This window comes from Trichechus manatus, unplaced genomic scaffold (assembly GCF_000243295.1).
Source record: "Trichechus manatus latirostris isolate Lorelei unplaced genomic scaffold, TriManLat1.0 scaffold00051, whole genome shotgun sequence".
NCBI classification, from domain to species: Eukaryota; Metazoa; Chordata; class Mammalia; order Sirenia; family Trichechidae; genus Trichechus; species Trichechus manatus.
Genome location: NW_004443987.1, coordinates 8,532,527 through 8,551,304, shown reverse-complemented (window position 1 = coordinate 8,551,304; position 18,778 = coordinate 8,532,527).

Here is an 18,778-nt window from a genome sequence, read left to right as displayed (position 1 = left end):
TGTCATAAAACAGCATGTGTGTTACTGTTACATGAGAAACTATCTGTTCTGTAAGCCTTGACCTGAAGTACAATAAAATATTAAAAAAAAAAAAAAAGAAATCAAACGACACATTGCATTGGGCAAATCTGCTGCAAAAGACCTCTTTAAAGTGTTGAAAAGAAAAGATGTCACCTTGAAGACTAAGGTGTGCCTGACCCAAGCCATGGTGTTTTCAATTGCTTCATATGCATGAAAAAGCTGGACAATTAATAAAGAAGCCTGAAGAAGAATTGACGCCTTTGAATTACGGTGTTGGCAAATAATATCAAACATACCGTGGACTGCCAAAAGAATGAACAAATCTGTCTTGGAAGAAGTACAGACACAATGCTCCTTAGAAGCGAGTATGACAAGACTTCGTCTCACATACTTTGGACATGTTATCTGGAGGGACCAGTCCCTGGAGAAGGACATCATGCTTGGTAAAGTAGAGGATCAGCAAAAAAGAGGAAGACCCTCAATGGGATGGATTAACACAGTGACTGCAATAATGGGCTCACACATAGCAATGATTGTGAGGATGGTGCAGAACTGGGCGATGTTTTGTTCTGTTGTACATAAGGTCGCTATGAGTCAGAACCAACTGGATGGCACCCAACAACAACAACATATTATTCATTCCTATAAGTTTTCTTTGGCGCCTTTTTGTAGTTTCTTGTTACTTATTCATATTTGCAAACTCACATTGTAATATGTTAAGTATAAATAATAAAATTATTTACCTAGCAGTGCTAGTTCTGATAATTCTAATTTATAAAGCCAGACTATGAGTTCATGTATTTTTTTGAGCTATAGTGATGGGAAGGCTTTCAGTCTTATTTCAAAGTTTTTTTTTTTTCTTTTGTTTTCTTATACCATGACCACAGGTCATTGAGCAGTAGAAAAACTTCGAAAAATAAATTATTTATTTGAAGGGTATTAGACAACCTCCCCTATGTCACCAGCAGTTAATGAAAAATTTATGCAGTAAATCAATGAGCGATAGATAACACTTAGTTACACCTTCTCACTGGAGATTTTTCTCCCCTCCACACAGTAACATGTTTTGATACAGGCAATAGTCCTTCTTGTCCCCTAGTGGTAGAGGTGATTGTGTTGTGCAGGTTTATTCCTGGTTTATGCTTACACAGAGGGTGCCCTTGTAGAAGATTTTCTGCCTGTGTTATGCGATTAAACTCCTTATCTTTGACAGGCCCTCTCTTTGCATCCTGTCCCTGCCCTCACCTATTACTCTAAAAGAACATGAAAACCAAAGTTCTCAGGTTTAGCAAATGCCTTTATGGTGAAAGGTAGTTAATTGCCCAGATGATCTTCTGGGTTCCTATTTTCACATACTATTTAATCTTTGAGTATGCCTTACTTCCCATCTAATTGATGCATTTATACATATATATATATATACATACACACACACACACACACACACACATACATATGGGTATATATGTATATATACGTATATATATATATACACATACATATGGGTATATTTGTATATATACGTATATATATAATCTAAAGCATATGGGTATATTTGTATATATACGTATATATATAATCTAAAGCTTGATTCCAAAATCTCTTCCAAATAATTTTATATGCATTAATTAACTGTCCTCAGAGGAAGAAATTTATAGTTCAAGCAGGAACTTTTGATGTGGTAATTTTGATGCAGTGAGCATTTTAAACTAATACCCAGCATAAGCTATCAGCAGCAACAAAATGGTTTTATTCTTCAACTATCAATGTCAAGAAAACAAAGAAGGGCACTAACTGTGACATTTATTCTGATTTTATTTTTAATCTATGAAAAAATAATCTTGAATTAAAACTTGTCAAGACAGAAAGATTCAAATTTCAGGATATTTCTCAGAGTGTATTTTCACGTATTTCACTGCTGTCATCATTTAACCACAAGGTGGCACTGCAGGTTTTCAAAATCAACCAATATCATCCACCAGGGCAAAAGTGATTTTGTGGAGATGTAACATTTTATCAGATTCTGAAGAGAAGAACAGATAGATATAAACAAAAGTCTACCTGCCTCTTCAAACACACATTTTCTTAAAAGGACTGAATTAGGAGAAATACTAAGGAATTTAAATATATAAATTGTTAAAATACCGTAAGAACAATGGGAACAGCAAGGCAGATCATCCTAAATTACTTTTATTTATTCTGAATTTTTAGCAGTTTCCCTTCCTGATTACATTTGGTAAATTACTTTATTAACATGATATACTTCTGGACGTACCCTGAATAAATGGTAGGGCCAACTGACCCGGAATACTATGATGTAGCAAAGAGTTAGCCAGCCTAGGATTTTCAAACGTGCAGTGGACAACCCAGAAATTCTTGCCTCTATAAAGGGTATAATATCCAAAACTTTTCCAGGGATTGTTGGCAAGAAAGAACTCAGAGATTCATTTTCTGTTTCTCTATTAGTCCCAGGGGCTTAATTTATATCCCTCCACTGAAAAGGCAAGTGGATTTTAGAATTGAAAAATCCTTAAAGACTATATGTATAATCCAATACTCTCATTTACAATTTAGAAAACTAAAACAAAAACAGGTTAAGTAACTTCTTCAAGGTCACATATTGACATACTTCCAAACTAGATGCCTTACCAGGATTACAGTCTTCCACTTATATGTGGCATCTGGTGAACACACATTTATGATGAAAGCATATGACGATGTAAGATTTTTAAGAAAAATAATTATTGCAACAAGTGAGAGAAAATAAGGCTGTGTCTAAATGACGCTAGAAAAAGCACTGCTTGATGACACAATGCAATAAATGCACCTCCCACAGGGAAAAAAATATTCAAGCTAGTTTCCCAGCCTTGTATGGGCTTAATCACTGATTAATTTATACGCGTTTTAAACTTAATTTTTATCATTATTCTTCACTGAAAAAGGCAAGATGTCTGACTACTTTTCACATAGTTTATACCTATATTTTGAACTTGCCAGATTATGAGCTCTGTAACGACAGAACTGTGTATACCTTATTTGCTGGTTTATCTACAGAATCTTATCAAATGCTGGTACATAGTAGGTGCCTAGATATCTGTTGAATAAATTAATGATCAATAAACACTTCACATTATTATATCTGTATGTTTCATCCTAACTTATAAAGCAGTTGACTGATTTTGACTAACCTATATATGTTATTAAAAAGCATCAAATTATTACTTGAGTTTGCTTTGTGGTTAGTATATCTTTGAATAAAATATTATATAATTTTACAAATGTATATACATTTGGTGTTTGCTTAATTGAGGCCTATGTATCATAGAATCACTAATCTTATTGTACCTAAGAGAGTTTTAAAATATAATTATTTCCTCCCGCCTCTATTATAACCCAGTTACTCTGTCAAAAAATTCTTCTGAAAAGTCAACAATTAAGACAGAATTTATTGAACACCTTCTGTTACAGGGTGAAAATCTTCAAAGGCTGTAAACAACTTTATCTTCCCATTAATAGATTTACAGTATAATAGGGGAGGTAGGTATATCAGTAAAGACAGGCTAGATTATGCTGCAATAACAAACAACTCCCATACCTCAGTGTGTTAAAATTGTAAAGGTTTATTCTTCACTCATGCTTCATGCCCGTTGGGTACTAGGGGGGTGCTGTTCATTGTAATACTTCAGAGATCCAAGCTGACAGAGTAGCTACCGTTTTGAATTTGCTGGAAGCCATGAAAAAGAGAAAAATACTTACAGAAGGTCTCACACTGGCAAATGAGTGTTGTGACCCAGAAGGAACACACATCACTTTTGTTTACGAAAGTACTTACAGAAGTTCTAATTTGTAAGACTAGACACTGAGTGTCACCAAACCACAAGGTTTCCAGAAAAGCCCAGAATATAGAGTACAAGTAATACTTGGTGATGACTACAATAGAAAATTCACAAATTAAATAATTATTATGTGGCGGAGCAGAAAACAACCTCAAAAATCATCCTCAAATCCTTTATTTTATGGATAAGGAAAGAAGTGGTGATCGACCAGAGGTCACATAGCTAGTCATCAATAAAACTAGGTCAAAACTCAGACATCAGTCACAGGGCTGTGCTTTTTCTACTAACTAAAATTCAAAATGTCAACATACACCCCCATTCAAAATCAATCTTTTGCCAATTTTGCTAGCAAAGGCCACTTTACATAGGTTGTCTTCACCCTTCAAAAATAGTAAGACTCCATTTCTACCCCAACAAAACAGACTTTATTTATCCAGCCCAAAATATTTAACTCCTTCATATTTTTCTGTTCAGACTTATAAATCTCTTAATCATACTATTCTTCTTTTAACTTCCACTAAGCTGTTTGCAAATTTATAGCATCATAAAAATGATCAGACTCTTTCTCCCTACCACTGAAGTAAAATATTAGAAGGATCTTAAAGCAAAAACAGCTCTCCACATGGAGCAGAAATTCCAACAGTGAAGCGCTGGAGATTCATTTGCCTTACCGAACAACAGGAGCTGCAAAGGCAAAAGGTCATACTGTATGGCTCAAGATGCTGAGCCCACACCAGCAAAAGCCAGCTAGAGGTCACAAGTAATCAGAGGGGAACTGTTGGTTGTGCAGTAGTTTGTCTGAATGTGAATATAATCTCTGCACATCTCAGGGGTTGGCATTTGGGACTGAAATAAATTCAAAGAAACTCTTTTGTTTTAATTTACCCCTCATATGGAGAGAAATAAAATGGTAGAATCTCCTGAGGCCTAAAAGGTACTGTTGGGTGGTATACCAGGCATTCTTATTTTCAGGTTCTCAGGGTAGGGCTTATTAAACAATGATGTCAGCAGAGCCCGGAAACCTGAAAAAGTGAATGCATAATATGCTACACACCTAGAAGTAGTTTAGGCCTTTGGAGAAGCTGGCTCAGCATGTTTCAATGCTGGGCTCAGGAGTCATTTTTCCTCAGTGTATATCATCACTTGCTCTACCAGAAAAGAAAATTGAACAAAGTAGATTCACAGGATGCATTACCCTTATAAGCAACTCTATCCCCCGAGAAGCATACGTTTTATTTTGTATGTGGTTTCCACCGAAGAGACAGATGCTTTCCAGAGTAATGTCCACTGTGGTTTCACTGACATAGGATGCAAAGAGCAGTCAATAGTTTTCATTCCATTGACTCCTCTTGACCCCCAATGAAGAAACACTCTTTGGGGCAAAGTTATGAGAGTCATTCCTCCCACTACATCTCTAAAGCTGAAAAGATATTGTTTTGGCTTTCATGGGAGGGCCATAAGTGAATCAATAACACTCAGAAACGGTACATGCACAGCATCTGTGGAAAATTCTATTTTGTTATCACCATAGTAATTTTGTGTCCTTACACAAATGTCAGAGGTGCAGGTTCACTGCTGCTTGGTAGTCAACCCTTCCATAGCAAGCTTTAAGATGCATTCTCTGATGGATAGTGTTCCTGTGAGAATGGACAGAGCGGCTACAAAAGTGGAGGCGAAATGCCTCCATACCTCAGACTATCTTGATGATCCGCAGTAACCTGGCATAGCTAGAGTGGGATTCTCAGGCCTAATCATAACCAACTGCCTTGTTTGTGATTTGCTTCATTTTCATTTTGTTTGACAGTTCTGAAGCTATGCTTTCTTACAGTCGAGTAGCCTGTGGCAGCTGGCTGCTAAGAGTAGTTTTCACTCACATAGAGAGAACGCACACACACAAGGAGAGACAGAGAGAAAGAAAGAGGGGGGAATATGTGAAAAATTGAAATGGCAAGGACTGTTACAAAAAGAAAATGTGTGAAAAATCGAAATGACAAAGGCTGTTAGCGGCTTGTCTCATCGTCACAGACAAACAGAAATGGCCGCTGGCAATCTGAGTATTTGAGAGGTGACAGGACAAAAGATGTGGCTAGCAAGGTTCACTCTCTTTACTGGAATCCTACAAAGGTCAAATTCAAAGGATTCTTCTTTAATCCTAAATCCATAGGGCTTAAGAAATCACAGTAAAGATACCATGATGGGATAACTGTTTTTCACTGTCCAACAAACTGAAAATTATTTAACTCTTCTGAAATGATTTTGAAGAATGAATGAATGGCCTACAAGTTTAGGCCCTCATGATTCACAGATTTAGAAAAGCTCCAGAGAATTTTCTCATCGAAGAAAATTTAGTGAAATATATATATATATATATATATACATACATACATATATATATATATATATAGGTTGGGGGTGAATTCAGCATCTAAGTGAGGTAACTGGAATAAATTATATAAAGAACATAAAGTAATGAATAAATAAAACAAGAACGCATTGAAAAGAAAATATAGGTGATGATAATAATTGAAAAGGAGGGCAGGTAAGCTTTCCTATTGTCACATACAGCAGTGAAAACACTATTTTAGCACAGGATCATTTTCCACCTTATGGACTTGCCTAAATTACAGCTACAATAAAGTTTCTGCAAAACAGCTCCAAGACACCCATGTTCATATCAGTGGTGGCTGAAATAATGATGGACGGAATATAGCAGCCAGCACAGCAGAAGTTTCGGTTACATAATTAGCAGAGATGCTGAAGATCTCCTGGTATAAGGCAGCATTAACAACCTCTACCTCATCCTCTTAGGTGTAGTATGAGAAAATGGAGAGGTGATGATCACTGATCATAATAACATCAACAATAACATTAAAAAACAAGCAAACATCCTCCACCACGTACTGAGTGCCTATCATGGACTTTCCAAAGAAAACTGATCCAATCGAATGCAGAAATTATTGAGCAATATCATTAATATTACACACAAGTAAAATTTTGCTGAAGATAATTCAAAACCGATGGCAGCAGTACATGGACATGGAAGTGCCAGAAAAACATGCAGGATTCAGAAGAGGACATGGATGAGGAATATCATTGCTGATGGATCTTGGCTGAAAGCAGAGAATACCAGAAAGATGTTTACCTGTGTTTTATTGATTATGCAAAAACATTCGACTGTGTGGATCATAACAAATTATGGATAACGTTGTGAAGAATGGGGATTCCAGAACCCTTAATTGTGCTCATGCTGAACCTGTACATAGACCAAGAAGCGGTCATTCAAACAGAACAAGGGGACACTGCTTGGTTTAAAATCAGGAAAGGTGTGCCTCAGGGTTGTTGTCGCTCACTATACTTATTCAATCTGTATGCTGAGAAAATAATCAGAGAAGCTGGACTATCTGAAGAAGAATGTGGCATCAGGATTGGAGGAAGACTTACTAACAACCTGTGATATGCAGATGACACAACCCTGCTTGCTGAAAGTGAAGAGGACTAGAAGCACTTATTGATTAAGATCAAATACTACAGCCTTCAGTGTGGATTACATCTTAACATAAAAAAAAAACAAAATCCTCACCACTGGACCAATAAGCAACATCATGATAAACAGACAAAAGATTGAAGTTGTCGAGGATTTCATTTTACTTGGATCAACAATCAATGTCCACGGAAGCAGCAGTCAAGAAATCAAACGACACATTGTATTGGGCAAATCTGCTGCAAAAGACGTCTTCAAAGTGTTAAAAAGCAAAGATGTCACTTTAAGGACTAAGGTGCACCTGACCCAAGGCATGCTGTCTTCAATCGCCTCATATGCATGTGAAAGGTGGACAATAAATAAAGAAGACTGAAGAAGAATTGATGCCTTTGAATAATGGTGTTGGTGAAGAATATTGAATATTCCTAGACTTCCAGAAGAATAACCAAATCTGTCTTCAAAGAAGTAAAACCAAAATGCTCCTTAGAAGCAAGGATGGCAAGACTTCTTCTCACATACTTTGGACATGTTATCAGGAGGAACCAGTCCTTGGAGAAGGACATTATACGTGGTAAAGTAGAAGGTCTGCAAAAAAGAGGAAGACCCTCGATGAGATGGATTGACACACTGGCTACAACAGTGGGCCCAAGCTTAACAATGATTGTGATGATGGTGAAGAACCAGGCAGTTTTTCATTCTGTTGTACATACGGTTGCTATGAGTCAGAACCACCTAGATGGCACCTAACAACAGTGGCATCGTCCATAACTTTTTCTCGATGATCTTTATACTTTTAGGTTTTAGATTTAGGTTTTTGATCCATTTCGATTTAGTTTTTGTGTATGGTGTGAGGTAAGTACCCTATTTCATTTTCCTGCAGATAGATACCCAATTTTGCCAGGACCATTTTTTGAAGAGATTGTCTCTTCCCCATTCAATAACCTTTGGTCCTTTGTCGAAGATCAATTGTCCATAGGCGAGTGGTTTTACGTCTGAGTTCTCAATTCAGTTCCATTGGTCTACGTGTCTGTCCTGGTACCTGTACCAGGCTGTTTTGACTATTGTGGCTGTATAGCAGTTTCTGAGATCAGGTAGTGTGAGGCCTCCTACTTTGTTCTTTCTTTTTAATAAAGCTTTACTTATTCAGGGCCTTTTTCCTTTCCATATAAAGTTAGTGATTAGTTTTTCCATCTCGGTGAAGAATGCTGCTAGGATTTGAATTGGGAAACATTATATCTGTGTATCCATTTGGGTAATACTGAAATTTTCACAATGTTAAGTTTTCCTATCCAAGAGCATGGTATGTTTTTCCATTTATTGTAGGTCTTTTGATTTCTTGCAATAGTGTTTTGTAGCTTTCTTTGTACAAGTATTTTCCATCCCTGATTAGATTTATCCCTAAGTATTTTATCTTTTGGGGGGCTATTATAAATTGTATTGCTTTTCTGATTTCTTTTTCACAGTTCTTTTTGTTGATGTAGAGGAATCCAACTAAATTTCGTATGTGGATCTTGTATCCTGTCACTTTGCTGAATGCTTCTTTTAGTTTCAATAGCTTTCTTTTGGAGTCCTCAGGATTTTCTACACATAGGATCATAATATCTGAGAATAAGGATAGTTTAACGTCTTCCTTATCAATGCGGATGCCATTTATTTCTTTTTTTGCTTTATTGCTCTCGCTAGGACTTCCAGCACAATATTAAATAGGAGTGGTGATAAAGGGCATCCTTGTCTTGTTCCTGTTCTCAAGGGGAATGTTTTCAGCCTCTCTACATTAAGAATGATGTTGGCTGTTGGTTTTGTAAAGATGCCCCTTATTATGTTGAAGGAATTTCCCTTCTGTACTTATTTTATTGAGAGTTTTTATCAGGAACGTGTGTTGGACTTTGTCAAATGCCTTTTCTGAGTCAGTTGAGATGGTCATGTGATTCTTTTATTTATGTGGTGGATTACGTTGATTGATTTTTTAATTTTGAACCATTCTTTGCATACCTGGTATGAATCCCACTTGGTCATGGTGTATTTTTTTTTATATGATGCTGAATTCTATTTGTTAGAATTTTGTTGAGAATTTTTGTGTCTATATTTATGAGAGATATTGGTCTGTAATTTTCTTTTTTGTCGTGTCTTTGCCTGGTTTTGATAACAGGGTTATGCTGGCTTCATAGAACGAATTTGGAAGTATTCCTTCCTTTTCTATGTTCTGAAATAGTTTGAGTAGTACTGGTGCAAGTTCTTCTTGAGCTGCTCTCAGGATTCCTTCTTTGTCTTTGGTTTTAGCAAGTGTGATTATGATATGTCTTGGTGATTTTCTTTTGGAGTTTATCCTACTTAATGTTCATTGAGCTTCTTGGATGGTCAACTTTTCATCTTTCATGATATTAGGGAAGTTTTCTGTCAGCAAATCTTCATTGATCCTCTCTGTTTTCCATTTTCTCCCCCTGTTCTGGAACTCTGATTATGCGTAATTTTCACTTTTGATGGTATCCCACATCATTCTCAGGGTTTCTTGATTTTTCTTCATTCTTTTTTTCTGATTTTTCCTCAAAGTGATATCCAAGGATTTGTCTTCAATTTCACTGATCCTGTTCCATTGTTTCAAATTTGCTCCTAAAACCTCCCTATGGCACTGTCCATTTCTGAAATCTTGTTGTTTATCTTTTCGATTTCTAATTGCTGTTTTTGTATGATTTCTAGTTATTTTGATGCTTTGCTCCTGTATTATTTTCTTGATTTCTTCCATTGTTTTGTCTGTCTTTTCCATGATTTTGTCTGTATTTTCTATTATTTTGTCTATTTTTTCCTTATTTTTGTCTGCCTTGTCCTTCATCTGTTGGAGATCCCTAAATATTTAGAGTTCTGAATTCCCTATCATGTAGTTCCAGTGCCTTTTCTTCTAGGAGAAGGTTATCTGGTGTTTTATTTTGGTCTCTTTCTGGAGTCATCTCCTGTTTGTTTAATATGTTTTGGTATTATCTGCTGTCTTCAGGACATTCAGGAATTATTTTCTTCATTTATTGATTGTAGATTTTGTTGTTTCATCCTGCGTTTTGTTTTGTTGGTTATGTCTGGGAAGATGGGCTGGGTGTATTTTGTTTCTTGCTTGCCTATGGGAACAATACTTCTCACCACCTTGTCCAGGTGGGCAGGGCTGGTCACTCAGCTATGGTGTAGCAGGGTGAGTCCAGTGGGAGTGGAGGGGTGGGGATGGGTAGTTTGTAGCATGAACTGAGGGTGACAGGGCAGGGCCAGGGAGCAATTCAAGGTGGGGTCCAGGGGACCTTGTTGGTACCACTCCGGGGCATGGCACTTCATGCATGATGCAGATTGGCAGGAGGGAAAGGAGACAATGTGATGTGCAGAGCTAAGTGGGTGGGTGAAAGAAGCGAAAGAAGAGAGAGAAATAAAGGCAAAAAAGGCAAAAAATAATGCAAAAACATTTTTAAAAAATTTTAAAAAAAGGTAAATAAAGTGACAGTGTGGTAGGATTCAGCATGTAGAGGCGGGACAGACCTGATGAGGTTGCGCTGGTGGCTCTCTAGCCGCATATTGTGACTCAGCCTGTTGAGAAGCAGCATGGGTGGTGCACAGGGCTAGGTGGGTGAGAGAAAGCGAAGGAAAGAGGAGATGGAGAGAGAATAAACCATAAGTCAAACAAACAAATAAAAATAAATAAATAATAAACAGAAGTAACAGCAACAACAACAAAATATGGTGGTGGGGGCACCGGTCATTGGGGGTGGAGTGGAATTGGGGTGGCAGTGAGGAGATGTCTCTCTCACCAGGTGGCACTGCACAGCCCATCAGGAAGGGGCAAGGACAGCAAAGAGACTTGGTGAGAGAGAGAGAAGGAAAAGGAAAAGGGGACAGATAAGCAAAATAAAAAATACGGAGCTGGCCTGTGAGGGCAGTGGAGACCCAGGGAGGCCATGTGCCAGAGGCTCTCCAGCCAAGTGGTACAGCACATCCCACCAAGAAGTTAGGGGCGGCTCATGGGGCTAGGTGAATGGGAGAAGGGAAAGGGAGGAAGGGAGAGAGAGAATAAACAATAACACAAAACAAGGGAGCTGGTCAGTGAGGTCGACACAGACACAGGGAGGCCTCATATAGTGACTCCAGTGACTCTCCAACTGAAATGTGCAGTATGGCCCCTCCAGAAGGGGTGGTGGTGGTGCACAGGGATGGGTGGGAGGGAGAAAGGAAAGGAAAGTGAGAGAAGAAACAGAAAAAAAAGAAGAAAAGGAAAAAAAAGGACAAAGCAAACAAACCAAAAAATTACAGCCCATCAGGAAAGGGAGAGGATGGCACATGGGGTTATCTGGGCAGGAGAAAAGAAAGGAAGGATGGAAGGAAAGAAGAGAGAGAGAGAAGCAACAAAAAAAGCCCAAAAAACAATATCAAAAAACAAACAAACAACTAAACAGAAAAAAAAAACAAAAAAATGAATAAATAACAAAGCAAACAAATCAAAAAATCACGGCCTGCCAAGAACGGGAGGGGATGGCACGTGGGGTTAGCTAGGCGGGAGAAAGGAAAGGAAGGAACGGAGAGAGAAGAACAACAATGAAATATATATATATATATATATAAATAACCAAAACAGACAAACAAAAAATTGGCGCTGAAGGGGCTGGCTAGTGGGGGTAGAGCAGACCTTGGTAGCAGTGATAGTGTCTCTCCAACTGAGCAACTGTGGCCCACTGGCATGCAGTGGAGGCTGAGTATAAGGAAGAAGGATGGAGGTTGGGAAAACGTGTATCCCTGGTGACCAGGTGCTCTCTCTCCCATTGGGAGTGCCGTAAAGTTGCCTTCCCATATTCCCTGTCTGAGTTCTTTGGTGGCTATATCCCAAGATGGAGAATCCTGCCATGTTAGCTGGTATGGGACCTCCACTCCATAGCTCTCCTCATTCTCTGTCAGTTTCTTATTCCATTCAGTGCTTGATCTAGTTCTTTATTCCTTCATTTGGTACTTAGGGTTCCAGGATTGACGTTTGTATCTGTTTTACTTAGTTTTTTGGGTCTTTGCTGCAGAGGGACAACATGGTGCTTCTGCCTATAGTGCCATGTTGGCCACCCATCTCATTTCTTATTCAGGTTATTTGCATTTTCTCCTGTTTTTCTTTTGTCATTTTGATTATTGGTTTGTCAATTTTATTAATCCTTTCAAAAAACCAGCTTTTAGTCTTGTTGATTCTTTCTATTGTTTTTATGTTCTCAGTTTCATTTATTTTCTGCTCTAATTTTTATTATTTCATTTCTCTGGTGACTTGGCTTCTTTTGCTGGTCTCTTTCTAATTGTTCGAGTTGTAGGGTTAATGTTTTTATTTTTGCCATTTCTTTTTTTTGATGTGTGCGTTTATTGCTATAAATTGACCTCTAAGCACTGCTTTTGCTGTGTCCCAAAGGTTTTGGTATGTAGTGTTTTTGTTCTCATTTGTTTCCAGGAATTTTGAATTTCATCTTTGATTTCTTCTATTACCCAGTATTTTTTAAGCAGGGTGTTATTTAGTTTCCATTTATTAGATTTTTTTCCTTTCTTTTCCCGTTATTGATTTCTGCTTTTATAGTGTCATGATCAGAGAAGATACTTTGCATTATTTTTATGTTTTTGAATTTGTTGAGGCTTTCTTTGTGGTCTAAAATGTGGGCTATTCTGGAGAATGATCCATGAACATTGAAGAAGAATGTGTTCTTCACTGCTGTTGGGTGATGTGCTCTGTATATACCTATGAGGTCCAGTTGGTTGATTGTGGTATTTAGATCTCCTGTGTCTCTGTTGAGTTTCTTTTTAGTTGTTCTGTCCTTCACTGAGATTGGTGTGTTAAAGTCTCCTAGTATTATTGTGGAAATGTCTATTTCTCTTTTCAGTGCTGTTAGAGCTTGTTTTATGTATTTTGGAGCTCTGTCACTGGGTGCATGTATATTTATTATGGTTATGTCCTCTTGGTGGATTCATCCTTTAATCATTATATAATGTCCTTCTTTGTCTTTTATAGTGGATTGCTTTAAAATCTATTTTATCAAAGATTAGCATTGCCATTATGCTCTTTTTGGTTATTGTTTGCTTGATATATGTTTTTCCATCCTTTAAGTTTTAGTTTATTACATTTTTGTGTCTAAGGTGTGTCTCTTGCAAACAGCATATTGATGGGTCCTTTTTTTTTCTTACCCATTCTCCCACTCTTCGTCTCTTTACTGCTGCGTTTAGGCCATCTACATTCAGTGTGATTATCAATAGGTATGAGTTTATTGCTATCATTTACACTTTGAGATGTTCCTCATAGTAGATATTACATAAAACTAATAGGGAAAAACACACTGCAATCATGGATAGCCTAACTCTTCATTTTTGGGCAAATATCTCCGCTTTTCCCTTTCTCTGCCCCCTCTACCTTACTCTGCCCTTTCCCTTAACTTCCGTCATAGCAATGAAAACAATGAGGTGAGGGCTAGTATGATTACTTGGAACTTCGTGCAATTGCTTTCCATCAAGACCTAAAGTTGGTTTATCCGAGATTACAGAGATCTTAGGAGAGTGACAGCTGTCTCTGGAAATCAGATGGCATGGGCTCAATCTACCCTGATTTGGACTTCTAGCATCCACAATTGTGAGCCAATAAATTTATGCTCTTTAAAGTCACCCACTTTGTGGTATTTTATTATGGCAGCCTAAGGAAACCAAGACAGTGTCCTGCACTGTACTAGGCACAAAGAATACTTCTAAAAAATGAATAAAAAATATTGCTGGATTTGTGTAGTTTATATACTAACTGAAGAAACAAGCCCCCAAATCAAATGTAGTATGGTAAATACTCTGAGAGAGAATGTACAAATTCCATGAGTCCATAGTGAAAAAAGTGATAAATAGATTTTTGGGCTGAACTTTGAGGATTGGGTAAGAGTTTTCCATGCAGAGGAGGAACAATCACTAAAAACTAACTAAATAGTATAAAGACACCAAGTTATAAGGTTAGTGTCTGGTGCAATTAGAGCTCTTGACATGTGAGGGAAGATGGGATAAATATAGCAAGAGTGAAGCTAAAAATATACGTTGGAGCAGGATTGGCAAGGATCCAATATGTGAGGAATGGAAACTCTATTCTAAAATGTGACATTCACAGGTACAGGGGGTTAGAACTTAAACATCTTTTTTTGGACACAATTCAATACATAACACCTCGGTTAATGTTGTTGTTAGGTGACATCGAGTTGGTTCCAACTCACAGTGACCCTATGTACAACAGAACGAAACAATGCCCAGTCCTGAGCTATCCTCACAACCCTTGTTATGCTTCAGCTTATTGTTGCAGCCACTGTGTCAATCCATCTGCTTGAGGGTCTTCCTTCACCTTCTAATTTACCAAGCATGATGTACTTCTCTAGGGGCTGGTCCCTCCTGATAACATGTCCAAAGTACTTGTCATGAAGTCTCACCATCCTTGCTTCTAAGAAGCATTCTGGCTGTACTATTTTCAAGACAGATTGGTTCATTCTCCTGGCAGGCTGTGCCGTATTCAATATTCTTAGCCAACACCACAATTCAAAGGCATCAATTCTTCAGTCTTCATTATTCATTGCCCAGCTTTCACATGCATATGAGGCAACTGAAAATATCATGGCTTGGGTCAGGTGCGCTTTAGTCCTCAAGGGGGCATCTTTGCTTTATAACACTTTACAGGCAGCAGATTTGCCCAATGCATTGCATTGTTTGATTTCTTGAATGATGCTTCCATGGGTGTTGATTGTGTATCCAAGTAAAATGAAATCCTTGACAACTTCAGTCTTTTCTCCTTTTATCATGATGTTGCTTAATGGTTCAGTTGTGAGGGTTTTTATTTTATGTTGAGGTGTAATTCATACTGAAGGCTGTAGTCTTTTATCTTCATCAGTAAGTGCTTCAAGTCCTCTTCACTTTCAGCTAGCAAGGTTGTGTCATCTGCATATTGCAGGTTGTTAATGAGTCTTCCACCAATCCTGATGCCTCATTTTTCCCCATAGAGTCCAGCATCTTGGATTATTTGCTCAGCATACAGAATGAAGCATACTGTGAAAAGATACAACCTGGACACAAACCTTTCCTGACTTTAAACCACCAGTATCTCCTTGTTCTATTCTAATGACTACCTCTTGGTCTATGTACAAGTTTCCACACGAGCACAATTAAGTGTTCTGGAATTCCCCTTCTTCGCAACGTTATCCATAAATTTTCTTGATCCACCCAGTCAAATACATTTGCATAGTCAATAAAACACAGGTATACGTCTTTCCGGTATTCTTTCCTTTCAGCCAAGATCCATCTGACATCACCATGATGTCCCTCATTTCAAGTCTTCTTCTGAATCAAGCTTGAATTTCTGGCAGTTCCCTGTCAATATATTTCAGCAAATCGCTTTTGAAAGATCTTCAGCAAAATTTTACCTGTGTGTGATATTAGTGACATTGTTGGATAATTTCCACATTCTGTTGGATCACGTTTCTTTGGAATGGGCACAAATATGGATCTCTTCCAGTCAGTTGGCCAGATAGCTGTCTTCCAAAATTCTTGGCATAGAGAAGTGAGCACTTCCAGTAGTGCATCCGTTAGTTGAAACATCTCTATTGGTATTCCATCAGTTCCTGCAGCCTTGTTTTTTGCCAATGTCTTTAGTGCAGCTTGGACTTCTTCCTTCACTACCATCTGTTCTTGATCAGATGCTACCTCCTGAAATGGTTGAACATCGACCAATACTTTTTGGTACAGTGACTCTGTGTATTCCTTCCATCTTCTTTTGATGCTTCCTGGGTCATTCAGTATTTTGCCCATAGAATCCTTCAATATTGCAGCTCGAGACCTGAAATTTTTCTTCAGTTCTCTCAGCTTGAGAAATTCTGAGTGTGTTCTTCCCTTCTGGTTTTCTAACTCCAGGTCCTTGCGTATATCATTGTAATACTTTATTTTGTCTTCCTGAGCTGCCCTTTGAAATCTTCTGTTCAGCTCTTTTACTTCATCATTTCTTCTCTTTGTTTTAGCTACTCAGCATTCAAGAGCAACTTTCAGAGTCTCTTCTGACATCCATTTTGGTGTTTTCTTTCTTTTCTGTCTTTTTAATGACCTCTTGCTTTCTTCACGTATGATATACTTGATGTCATTCCACTACTCCTTTGGTCTTTGGTCATTAGTGTTCAATGCAGCATATCTATTCTTCAGATGGTCTCTAAATTCATATGGGGTATACTTAAGGTCTTACTTTGGCTCTTGTGGACTTTTAAAAAATTTCTTTAGCTTCAACTTTAACTTGCACATGACCAACTGATAGTCTGTTCCACAGTCGGCCCCTGCCCTTGTTCTGACTGATGATACTGAGATTTTCCATTGTCTGTTTCCACAAATGTAGTCAATTTGATTCTTGGGTATTCTATCCGGTGAGGTCCACATGTATAGTTGCTGTTTATGTTGTTGAAAAAAGGTATTTGTAATGAACAAGTCTTTGGTCTTGCGAAATTCTACCATGCTATCTCTGGCATTATTTCTATCACCAAGGCCATATTTTCCAGCTACTAATCCTTTTTTGTTTCCAGCTTTGGCATTCCAATCACCAGTAATTATCAATTTCAGACTGCAGAAGTTGGTGAAAATCTTCAATTTCTTCATTTTTGGCCTTAGTGGTTGCTGTGTAAATTTGAATAATAATCGTATTAACTGATCTTCCTTGTAGGCGTATGGATATTATCCTATCACTGACAGTGTTGTACTTCAGGATAGATCTTGAAATGTTCTTTTTGATGATGAATACGACACCTTTCCTCTTCGTCATTCCCGATATAGTAGACCATATGATTATCTGATTCAAAATGGCCAATACTAGTCCATTTCAGCTCACTAATGCCTAGGATATTGATGTTTATGTGTTACATTTCATTTTTGATGGCTTCTAATTTTCCTAGATTCATACTTCATACATTTCATGTTCTGATTATTAATGGGTATTTGTAGCTCTTTTTTCTCATTTTGAGTTGTGCCATAACAGCAAACGAAGGTCCCGAAAGCTTGACTCCATCCATGTCATTAAGGTAGACTCTACTTTGAGGATGCCGCTCTTCCCTAGTCCTATTTTCAGTGCCTTCCAACCTGAGAGGCAAAATTTCAGGCACTATATCAGACAATGTTCCACTTCTATTCATAAGGTGTTCACTGGTCAATTTTTCTCAGAAGTAGACCGCCAGGTTCTTCTTCCTAGTCTGTCTTAGTCTGGAAGCTCCGCTGAAACCTGTCCACCATGGGTGTCCAGCTGATATTTGAAATACTGGTGACATAGTTTCTAGCATCACAGCAACATACTAGCCACCACTGTAAGACAAACTGACAGATAAGTGATGGATAACACCTCTATAATCTATAAATTCACCTGATATTATATATATTTGTTAACTTAAAAAAATCTTTATCATTCGGATCTTATTTATTATATTAGGAAACTTGAATCTTAATACTAAGATGTGGCTTCTTCCATCTTTCTTCTTCCTATTCTTTATAGGGGAGGGGGAGATGGTGGAATAATCATAGCAATTAAGAATTGCCTTCTCAGAATGTCAGGTCTCTTGACATGATGCTTATTACTGCATATTATCAAGCATTGCTCATTTTAGTTAGTAAGCTCTATTTGTGTAGGTGATTTTATTGATCACAGTAAAGCAATAGATTTTCCAATTCATCTCTTATATCAATGGCATGACATTTCTAATTGGCCATGTCATATCCTTAACATACCCACAAACAATTATGTGGAGTCTGCTCTTCAGTTAGAATAAAATGACTAATGCTGGTGGGGGGGGGAGAAAACTAGATTTAAGACTCTTTTTCATAATCTTTAAACCATTAAGCTTAACAGATTTTCACAGATATTTATATCAGGACATTAATTGACAATCTGTTAGCCTTGTTCATTAACTCATTCTTTAGCCTTTGAGGGTTGCAACAATTACATACTGATTGCTAGAATTTTTATGCTCATTTGACATAAATGTAAATGATCTTGTGACATCAGCAACAATAAATTTTTTTTTTTTTTAGCTTTGACAAAGTGACGTTTATTCTCTCACAGTCCAGTAGGCTAGAAGTCCGAATTTAGGACGTCAGCTCCAGGGAAAGACTTTCTCTTCTCTGTCGACTCTGGAGGAAGGTCCTTGTGATGATGCATCAGTCTTCCCTTAGTCTGGGAGCATCTCAGCTCAGGAACCTCTGGTCCAAAGGATGCGCTCTGCTCCCGGCACTGCTTTTTTGGTGGTATGAGGCCCCCATGTCTCTCTGCTCGTTTCTCTATTTTATATCTCAGAAGAGATTGGCTTAAGACACTATTTAATCTGATAAACCTCATCAGTATAACTGCCACTAATCCATCTTATTAGATCATAGTGACTGAGTTTACAACACATAAGGAAATCTCACCAGATTACAGAAT